Source organism: Salvelinus alpinus, chromosome 12, assembly GCF_045679555.1.
Source record: "Salvelinus alpinus chromosome 12, SLU_Salpinus.1, whole genome shotgun sequence".
NCBI classification, from domain to species: domain Eukaryota; kingdom Metazoa; phylum Chordata; class Actinopteri; order Salmoniformes; family Salmonidae; genus Salvelinus; species Salvelinus alpinus.
The window spans coordinates 43,872,781-43,883,892 of NC_092097.1; the positions used below are offsets into that span (position 1 = coordinate 43,872,781).

At 43.3% G+C, this 11,112-nt stretch overlaps 1 pseudogene; it reads right to left on the reverse strand.

Annotated features, from left to right (window-relative positions):
- Window positions 1-1,633: 1,633 nt before the first annotated feature.
- On the reverse strand, window positions 1,634-7,678 carry LOC139536203 (limbin-like; annotated as a pseudogene).
- Window positions 7,679-11,112: the final 3,434 nt, after the last annotated feature.

Here is an 11,112-nt window from a genome sequence, read left to right on the forward strand (position 1 = left end):
AAAGAAAACTTTAAGCTCGTCTCTCAATTTAAAAAAACGTGTCAATACTTTGCCCCTTGATTACCAGCGCACTTCTGTATGTTGTAAAATCATTACAAGGTCGCTGCCCATATCAGTGAATATTGCAGAAAATACACGAGAGTTCAGGGGCCTTGCTTTAACAAAGTTAACCATTTTCACTGTAGTGTCCAAAACGTCTTTCAAGCTGTCAGGCATTCCCTTGGCAGCAAGAGCCTCTCGGTGGATGCTGTAGTGTACCCAAGTGGCGTTGGGAGCAACTGTTCGCACGCGCATTACCACTCCACTATGTCTCCCAGTCATGGCTTTTGCTCCATCAGTACAGATACCAACACATCTTGACCACCAAAGTCCATTTGATATCACAAAGCTGTCCAGTACTCTAAAATATCCTCTCATGTTGTCCTAGTTTCCAGTGGTTTGCAGAAGAGGATGTCTTCCTTAATTGGCCCCCCATAAATGTAACGGACATATAGCAGGAGCTGTGCCAGGCCCACCACGTCTGTTTACTCATCCAGCTGTAATGCATATAATTCACTGCCTTGTATGCGAAGCAGTAATTGCTTCAAAACATATCCTGCCATGTCACTGATGCGTTGTGAAACAGTGTTGTTTGATGAAGGCATTGTCTGTATAGTTTGTTTGGCCTTTTCCCCCAGCATTGTCCCAGCCTCCAGTATTTATGCTGCAATAGTTTGTGTCAGGGGGCTAGGGTCAGTCTGTTATATCTGGAGTATTGCTCCTGTCTTATCCGGTGTCCTGTGTGAATTTAAGTATTCTCGCTCTAATTCTCTCTTTCTTTCTTTCTCTTGGAGGACCTGAGCCCTAGGACCATACCTCAGGACTACCTGGCCTGATGACTCCTTGCTGTCCCCAGAGCTACTGAGTGTGCAGGCTTTTGCTCCAGTCCACACCTGCTTCAAATAATCACCTAACTATTGTCTTCAGCATTATTAGCTGAATTAGGGTGGGTTAGCGCAATGCTGGTGCAAAAGCCTGCACACCCACACTCTCCAGGAACAGTGTTAGCCAAGCCAGCCCTGGACTAGGGGGTTGGTTCTCCATCTGTGCCCGTAGGAGCCATTTCTGGCCTGTTTAACCAATTTCTTGTGCACAAGTCACATTGATCTCTACCTGAGCCAGTGATTTTTGGATTGACGATAGCCCCTACAGACAGTACCTGTTGGCCGGCGTGCTGAAACAGCACCTCTGCCCGGGCCTTCTCCTGGGCCTCCCTGCAGTGCTCCGCCTCCGTCTCCAGGTTACACTGGGCTGCCATGCGCCATGTGCTCCTCCTTCAGCTTGCCCTCCATGCCCATCAGCTGGCTGTGAAGCACGCTCAGGAGGCGCTGCTCAGCCTGCTGGGACATGTGATTCTGGGAGCACAGCGTGACCAGCAGGGTGGCGATCACATCCTTGTACATCTGAACATGGCTGCTCTCCAGGCTGGAGGTAGCCCCCAGCAGGCTGTATGACCACCGTATAACGTCTAAGCATGCTGACATAATGATGCTGACTACATTTCAGCTACTTCAGTCTAGTCAGAATAGAAATATATCATATAAACCTTGAGTATAAGACACAATTGTAATGAACACGAGGGGAGACAGAGAGCTGGTTTCAAGCGCAGGGCGCAGCAGGTGTTTATTACGAAGGACCACAGGAGGCAGGTAGCTGGGTCCAGGGGCAGGCAAGTCATACACAGGGGTCCAAATGGACAACAGTACAGGCAGGGAAAAGGCTAGTAACGTAGTCTGGGGGATCAGGCAATAGGTAGATAACAGGAAATCTGATAGGCTAAAGTACAGGCAGGGAATAGGCAAAAGGCGTCGTTTGTGAGGCAGGCAAAAACTATCATACACGGGAGGAGTAAATCACGGGAAAAACAGAGTTACGAAAGAAGTGTGTCACAAAACAAACAATACCTCACATGGTGTACAAAGAACTGAACTAAATAGTGTGTGATAATGACATACAGGTGTGTGAACAGGTGATTAGAATTCAGGTGATTGGGATCTGGAGAGTGAGCTGCATTCAGGGGATCTATGAGTTTGAGAGTGTGAGCTGGAAAGTGGTCTGGAAAGTGAGCTGCGTTCAGGGGATCTACGTGTTTGAGAGTATGAGTTGAAAGCAGACATTAGAACAATAAAGGCTCATATACGCTTGTGACAAGTAATAAAGCAATATATCTGCTGGTGTAGCCATACTTCTCCAGAGCTTGATACATGTTCTGGGGGTCTTCCAGCACCATAATGTCCACCATCTTGTCCTCGAATGCCGCCTCTTCCTTGGCCGTCTCGCTCATGTTGCACACTGCATACTTAGGGTCTGAATCACCTTGCTTTTTCTATGGGAAAGACAGACATACAGAGATAGTCACACTCTCGCAAAAATAAAGAAAGAATCCTTAAGTCAACCAACAAGAGGGAAAAAAGGCGTCACTCTAAATATTTCAAATAAAGGACAAAAGAGAGTCCATTTTATTCAATACATTGGTTTCATTGGGTTTTATCCCGGCTGTAGCCCGAGTCCCACATCTGTTCTGCTGTCTTCCCTACTCCATTGCTGTCATTGTCACACAGCCAACATGGTACTGACAAGCAGCAATGGAGTTGGCAAGACAGCACAAATAATCTGGGACTCAGGCTAGCTAATAGTCGTGAGGTAATAGTCATAACGGCCTACCCTTCACTGCAGAGAGGTTTTCCTGGCTCTGGCACATATCAGGTTCATGGCCAGAAATCCTAGGGACAGCAGCAACAAGGATAGGAAGAATCCCCCAACAAACCCAGCAAAGTGGACACCGTGATTGGGGTGAATCTGAAAGTAGGTCATATGAGATATTTACATAATATTCAATATAGAGAAGGAAATTAGTATCAGGGTCATGGCCAAACCTGTGACCTGATAACTGTGATAAAACGTCTGTAAGGTGAGGCAGGCTACTGTATTGAAAAGTCCATACTAAGTTACCTTGTCCATGGAGTTCACCCTTAGTGTTAAATTAGCCACTACTGGACCAAACATATTGACGTCATTCTGTGGAGCGAGAACAGTTAAAGTTACCCTGAAATAATGCCTATCAGAGGAGGCCGGTGGGTGGAGCTATAGGAGAACGAGTTCATTGTAAAGACTGGAATGGAATTAATGGAATGGTATTAAACACACCAAACACATGGAATCCACGTTTGACCCTGTTCCATTAATTCCATTCCAGCCATTACAATGAGCTTGTCCTCCGATATCTCTTCCCACCAGCCTCCTCTGATGCCTATGTACAGTAATGTAACGTGTTTCAGACGACGAGAAGCAAAAAGAGCAAGTTAAATATGAAAAAATAAGTGTGAGTACAGTACCAGTGAGGCATTGGAGAACGTTAGGAAGGTCCAGAATTTCACTCTTGTGACCATTGATGAGGGCAGTATACGTCACAACATACTGAGACCCAGCTGTAGAAACACAACCAAACCAATGTAAAAATCCATATCATAATCATTCTCACGATGGTCATGGTTGTTAACCATGTTAACCTAACCATTCATAATCTGTTATTAGACAGGTTCAGGCAGTACCGACCATTCAATCAAATGTATAATAAAAATGTACTCTTCTTGAGTTTTATGGCTACCGAACACGACCTGTGTGACAGACAGACTGAGGAGAGACAGATTTCTCATGACTTACAGTACCAGTTAAAAGCTTGGACACACCTACTCATTCTAGAGTTTTTCTTTATTTTTACTATTTTCTACATTGTAAAATAATATTGAAGACATTAAAACTATGAAATAACACATATGGAATCATGTAGAAGCGAGAAAAAAAAGTGTTAAACAAATATAAATATATTCTATATTTGAGATTCTTCAAAGTAGCCACCCTTTGCCTTGATGACAGCTTTGCACACTCTTGGCATTCTCTCAACCAGCTATAAGTTAGTCACCTGGAATGCATTTCAATTAACACGTGTGTCTGGTTAAAATATCATTTGTGGAATTTCTTTCCTTCTTAATGCATTTGAGACAATCAGTTGTGTTGTGACAAGGTATTGGTGATATACAGAAGGTAGTCCTATTTGGCAAAAGACCAAGTCCATATTATGGCAGGAACAGCTCAAATAAGTAAAGAAATGACAGTCCATCATTACTTTAAGACATGAAAGTCAGTTAATCTGGAAAATGTCAAGAACTTTGAAAGTTTCTTCAAGTGCAATCACAAAAACCATCAAGCGCTATGATGAAACTGGCTTTCATGAGGACCGCCACAGGAAAGTAATACCCAGAGCTACCTCTGCTGCAGAGGATAAGTTCATTAGAGTTAACTGCACCTCAGATTGCAGCCCAAATACATTCTTCACAGAGTTCAAGTAACAGACACATCTCAACATTAACTGTTCAGAGGACACTTCATGAATCAGGCCTTCACGGTCGAATTGTTGCAAAGAAACCAATACTACTAAAGGACACCAATAAGAAGAAGAGACTTGCTTGGGCCAAGAAACACAAGTAATGGACATTAGACCGGTGGAAATCTGTCCTTTGGTCTCATGAGTCCAAATTTGACATTTTTGGTTCCAACCGCTGTGTGTTTGTGAGACGCAGAGTAAGTGAACGGATGATCTCTGCATGTGTGGTTCCCACCGTGAAGCATGGAGGAGGAGGTGGGATGGTGTGGGGGTGCTTTGCTGGTGACACTGTCTGTGATTTAATTAGAATTCAAAGCAAACTTAACCAGCATGGTTACCACAGCATTCTGCAGTGATAAGCCATCCCATCTGGTTTGCGCTCAGTGGGACTATCATTTGTTTTTCAGCAGGACAATGACCCGAAACACACCTCCAGGCTGTGTAAGGGGTATTTGACCAAGAAGGAGAGTGATGGAGTGCTGCATCAGATGACCTGGCCTCGACAATCCCCCGAACTAAACCCAATTGAGATGGTTTGGGATGAGTTGGACTGCAGAGTGAAGGAAAAATCTGCCAACAAGTGCTAAGCATATGTGGGAACTCCTTCAAGACTGTTGGAAAAGCTTTCCTCATTTTTTATTTTGTTTTATTTCAACATTATTTCACCAGGTAGGCCAGTTGAGAACAAGTTCTCATTTACAACTGCGACGTGGCCAAGATAAAGCAAAGCAGTGCGACAAAAAACAACAACAAAGAGTTACACATGGGATAAACAAACGTACAGTCAATAACACAATAGAAAAATCTGTATAGTGTGTGCAAATGAAGCAAGGAGGTAAGGCAATAAATAGGCCAAAAGTGGAGAAGTAATTACAATTTATCAGTTTACACGGGAGTGATATATGTGTAGATGAGGATGTGCAAGTAGAAATACTGGTGTGCAAAAGAGCAGAAAAACAAAAACAAATATGGGGATGAGGTAGGTAGTTGGATGGGCTATTTACAGATGGGCTGCATACAGTTGCAGAGATCGGTAAGCTATTCTGACAGCTGACGATTAAAGTTAGTAAGGGAGATATAAGTCTCCAACTTCAGTGATTTTTGCAATTCGTTCCAGTCATTGGCAGCAGAGAACTGGAAGGAAATGTGGCCAAAGGAGGTGTTGGCTTTGGGGATGACCAGTAAAATATACCTGCTGGAGCGCGTGCTACGAGTGGGTGTTGCTATGGTGACCAGTGAGTAATATTGAAGCTGATTGAGAGAATGCCAAGAGTGGGCAAAACTGTCATCAAGGCAAAGGGTGGCTATTTGAAGAATCTCAAATATAAAATATATTTTTATTTGTTTAACACTTTTTTGGTTACTACATGATTCCATATGTGTTATTTCATAGTTTTGATATCTTCAATATTATTCTACAATGTAGAAAATTGTAAAAAAATAAAGAAAACCCTTGAATGAGTATCCAAACTTTTGACTGGTACTGTATACCTGGAAGTGAGTCGATGGTGAAGGTCTGGAAGCCTGTCTCCACCACCATCCCCCCACTCTGCAGGGGTGCTATCCCAGATACGAAGTCCCTGATGGCCAGCTTGGACAGGTTGGTGCCCCCTGGAGGCCCAATGTTGTGGATGAGCAGGAAGAACGTCAGATGGGGGAACTCAGTCCCCGCCTCCACCTGTGTCCCAAATTATCATATATATAATAGTGCAATGGGAAATATGAGGACATGAGAGAGCGAGAGAAAAATATATATAGTGTTGAGGACATAATATGATAGCTGTGAAGCCTTCCACTTTGACTACAAATGTCGCATGGGCACACGTATAGACTACCACATATCCGGTCTACATGAAGGGTAACAAGCAATAAGCAAAGGAAGCCTGTCTGTTACACAGTCAAAAGGACTTACCTGGGCAAATTTGTGAAATGTGAGTCCAAACGCTGATGGCTGTGCATCACTCTGAACCTGAAAGAAAATACAAAAGTAGACGAAACCAGGTATGGAAAATTGCATCATTATTTTCCATTATGATTTTTTTTACCACAACCCCTGGGGCTGTGTGTGTGTATGTATGTGTGTGTGTGTACTTGTGTGTGTGTATTTATGCTATGTGCATGATTACATGAGGCAGAGTGTGACCAGTGATGTATCTGGTGAGGCTTCTCTTGCGGCTCTGGGCTTATGGAGGCATAGAGGGACTGTCCCCAGGGGCCTGCTGCTGGGGCCAAAGAACAAAGAGGACCCTCTTCAGCACAGAAAGCCAAGGGACCACATTGCCCTTGTTGTCCTGTGAAGGACCATTAGTTAACATATAGTAGCGTACAGTGACAGTACACATCTGATGACCCAATGGGTTTGAACATATGTAACAGCTTAATCATTGGCTACTTACAGCTGAGTGTCACTTTGGATGTTATGCCCTTATCGCTACCCTAGGGATAATACCGGATTAAAATATACCTGATAAAAAGTTTGCTGAGTAGATAATAACAAACCATCCATCTTCTTCAAACTCGGCTCTGCTGATTTTCCAGCAGGGTCGTGATGAAATGGTCTGGGAGAGTCCTGATGAGGGGGGAAACTTAGTTAAAAACTAAACAAAAACCGGTCAACTACTGCATATCAGGCAGACGGATGTAAAACCCTTCGTTGAGCATGGAATAGAACAGGCACAGAAATAAAGGAATTGCACTCACTCTAGGTCGACCATTTCCAAATGGGTTCTGTAAAGTTCCCCATGAGAGTAGGGAGCTACAGAACGCGGGATGTTTATCGTTGCTGTCCCTCAGGATAGCGGAATGGCATGGAGTTTCATGATGGGTTACATTGTAGAACCCATACAAATTAAAAGGGAGGTGTTGTAGACGTTGTATCCGAAATATATGCCTATATTCTAGTTGAAAACAGAGGAAAATAAAGAATACAGTGACTTCCACGAAGAAATGTAATTTACCTGAAGAATTCGTTTGTGTCCTAAAACTTTCACTACCTCCGAAATCCGTTACATCTTGCATCATCCTGCTACTGTGACCGAAAGTCGCACATACAATGTCAACATTGTAATTGTTCTCTGATAACACGACATTGTGTTATATTATATCAAAAAATGTGTCAAGGAAAATAGACAAAAAACAGTAGGCTAAACAGTTTGTCCACTGTAAAAACACAGTTTGTCCACTGTAAAAACACTAGTTATGGAAGTTGGTCATCCAAACTTCCTTGAAGACTTCCCCAAAACTATGATGAAAATGACAAGCTCCACCCCTGAACGTGCGTATCATCAAATCTGTTCAATCATTGGTTGAATACGCCATCTGTGAAACATCGACTCTGTTAATCTAAAAAAAGGTACTGTAACGACCCTGGGTTTATAAGCGCGGAAATCGACTCTGCCGCTCGAGCATGCTTTTGCGGCACAGTCGATAGCGCGCCGGACCTCGGGCTAGGAGGTCGAGGGTTCGAGACCTGCTCCCTGCCTGTTTCATTACACTGGTGTCAGAAGTGATCGGACCTCGCATCCACGACAGTGCGTGTGCTTGGCCGGTGAGCGCATTCCTGTAAGACGTAAAGTCGCAAGCTAGCGCGAGGACGCGCTCTTTGAAAGGAGGGAGTAGTGTAACGACCCTGGGTTTATAAGCGCGGAAATCGACTCTGCCGCTCGAGCATGCTTTTGCGGCACAGTCGATAGCGCCCCGGACCTCGGGCTAGAAGGTCGAGGGTTCGAGACCTGCTCCCTGCTGTTTCATTACAGTACTTTGTAACCTTGGTGCCTTAGTATATTGTTGTTTTGTTATTTGCTGTGTCATACCTCAAGTTATTACTTTCTCTACCATAAAAAGGTTTTAGAAGTAACTTTTAGGGTTGTTTTCTGTAGCGCAATGCTGTGCGATGTTTATCCATGATCAGTTTGAGTTGTTGTCCTGATTCATTCTTTCAGACCTAGCCTAAAATCTTTGCGTGTTTTTCGGTTATTTTCTTCAATTGCACCAGGTAATTATCCAAAAATGAACGACCAGGATATGATTACTGAATGCTCCAATAACGTCTTGGTTCAGTTTGCCGAATCTCTGCACATATTTACAGGATATGTATGCGGGGTTTTTCTAGAATCATAGCAGCAGCCCTTCTGTATGTGTTTTACCTAAAGCCTATGCTTCTAACTCGACAAGTAAGTTTGTAAAGGTGATTATTATTAGTTTGTGTCATAGCATGTTGGTTGAAATAGCCAAATACTGCACTGAGAATACTAACAGCAATATTCCATAACAGTACAGTCATATAAGCGCACTATTTGGCAAACATCAATGTAATATTAGCACTATTTCAACCAATGCGTTGTAACTGTTTAACTTTGGGATAGGGGGCAGTATTTTGATGTCCGGATGAAAAGCGTGCCCAAAGTAAACTGCCTGTTACTCAGGCCCAGAAGCTAGGATATGCATATAATTGGTAGATTTGGATAGAAAACACTCTAAAGTTTCTAAAACTGTTAAAATAATGTATGTGAGTATAACAGAACTGATATGGTACGCAAAACCCAGAGGACAAACCACCCCCCCTCAATGGCTAGCACTTTAATTATATGGCCAAGTCCTCCCAGATTGCAGTTCCCAGGGCTTCCACTAGATGTCAACAGTCTTTAGAAAGAGTTTCAGGGTGGTTTTTGGAAAAATGACCCAGAAATTGTAGTTTTTCTAGGTCGCTTCCATTTTGGCTGTAGTGTTTCCAAGCGCGTGGAGGAGAGCGTGTTCTTTGGTATTTTTCTCCGGCAAAGACAATAACGATTCTCCGTCTTAAATGTTGTTGTTTATTTGCGTATTAGGATACCTAAGGTTTGATTGTAAACGTTGTTTGACTTGTTTGGAAAAGTTTATTAGTAACATTTGGGATTCATTTTGTATGCATTTTGATGGAGGGAAACTGGGTGGATTATTGACTGAAGAGCGCTAGCTAAACTGAGTTTTTATGGATATAAAGAAGGACATTATCGAACAAAATGACCATTTGTGATGTAACTGGGACCTTTTGGAGTGCCAACAGAAGAAGATCATCAAAGGTCATCATTTTTTATATCGCTATTTCTGACTTTTGTGTCGCACCTGCCTGGTTGAAATATGTTTTTTATGTGTTTGTATGCGGGGCGCTGTCCTCAGATAATCGCATGGTTTGCTTTCGCCGTAAAGCCTTTGTGAAATCTGACACAGCGGCTGGATTAACAAGAATATTTATAATAATTTAGTTTGAATTTGGCGCTCTGCAATTTCACCGGATGTTGTCGAGGTGTCCCGCTAGCGGCACGCCTTTCCCAAACAGGTTTTAACAACTTAAAGTCAGGAGTAGTCCTTTTGAATACACCCCGGTAAAAATCTATTGTTCTGCCCCTGAACAAGCCAGTTCAGAAGCCTTTTGTATTGCTCACATACGCATGTTTAGCAGATGATATAGCGGGTGTAGTGAAATGCTACCCACTGGTACCTGGGTGCTGAAGACGTGGATGTCGTTTGAGGCAGCCCTCCGCACCTCTCAGATACAGAGGGGTTGGGTTTAATGCGGAAGACACATTTCAGTTGAATACATTCAGTTGATCAACTGACGATGTATCCCCCTTTCCATATTCATATAATCTATGCACTGATAGTTGAACTGTCTTCCTTTCCACCAGGGCTATGATGCCAGAAGACTGTTTGAGGGAGACGACCTGGATAGGGAGAACAACCAAAGTGACTGTGTCAGCAAGAAGAGATTGAGATAAACGTCAGCTTCAAATGAGAACAAGTGTTTGTTGTTTAGAAAAACTAAACCATAACATACAGTATGTGTAAATAAAAGCTGATTTGGCTTTCATTGACTTTCCATAACAATTCACTGTGTTTATTAATTTACCAGGAAAAGAAGAAGCCACCCATGAACAGCGATGTGGCTGCTTTTGCATCACAGGCAAAGGTGGTGTACCCCATCAACCAGAAATACAGAGTAAGATCCTTTATTTAACCTTTATTTAACTAGGCAAGTCAGTAAAGAACAAATACTTATTTTGTAATGACGGCCTACCCGGACAACGCTGGGCCAATTGTGCGCCGCCCTATGGGACTCCCGAACCCGGCTGGTTGTGATACAGCTTGGGATCAAACCAGGGTCTGTAGTGAGGCCTCTCGCACTGAGATGCAGTGCCTTAGACCGCTATGCCACTCGGGATATCTGTTTATATTACAGACTTCATACCACAGAAGCTATAAAAGGTTCTAACCAAATCTATCCAGATTGTAACCCTAATTGGAATATCACTTTGCCTTCAATCCAAGAGCATGGGACGGGGTTCAAAGGATAGTTCAGCTCAAATACATATTTCAATATTTCTTCCCTTTCCTTGAAAGCAGTCTATGGCTGAACTTTCCATTTTAAGATCACATTAAATAGGACTGAATACATCTGGCAAACTTTGACTTTGATGCGAACTGTCCCTTTAATGTCAATTCCCAACGACAGCCCTTAGCGGATGAAGCCTCCATCCCATCGCTGCACGAGCACTCCAAGCATCCCATCCTCCCCAACGGAGTGTCCTCATCTGACTCTAGCGGAGTCACTGAGCCATGACAAGGACGATGATGACAGCAGCCAGTTCATCTCCTCGCTGGTCACCAAGAGCCTCCAGAACGAGAGTTTCATCCAGGTGGCCCACTACCCC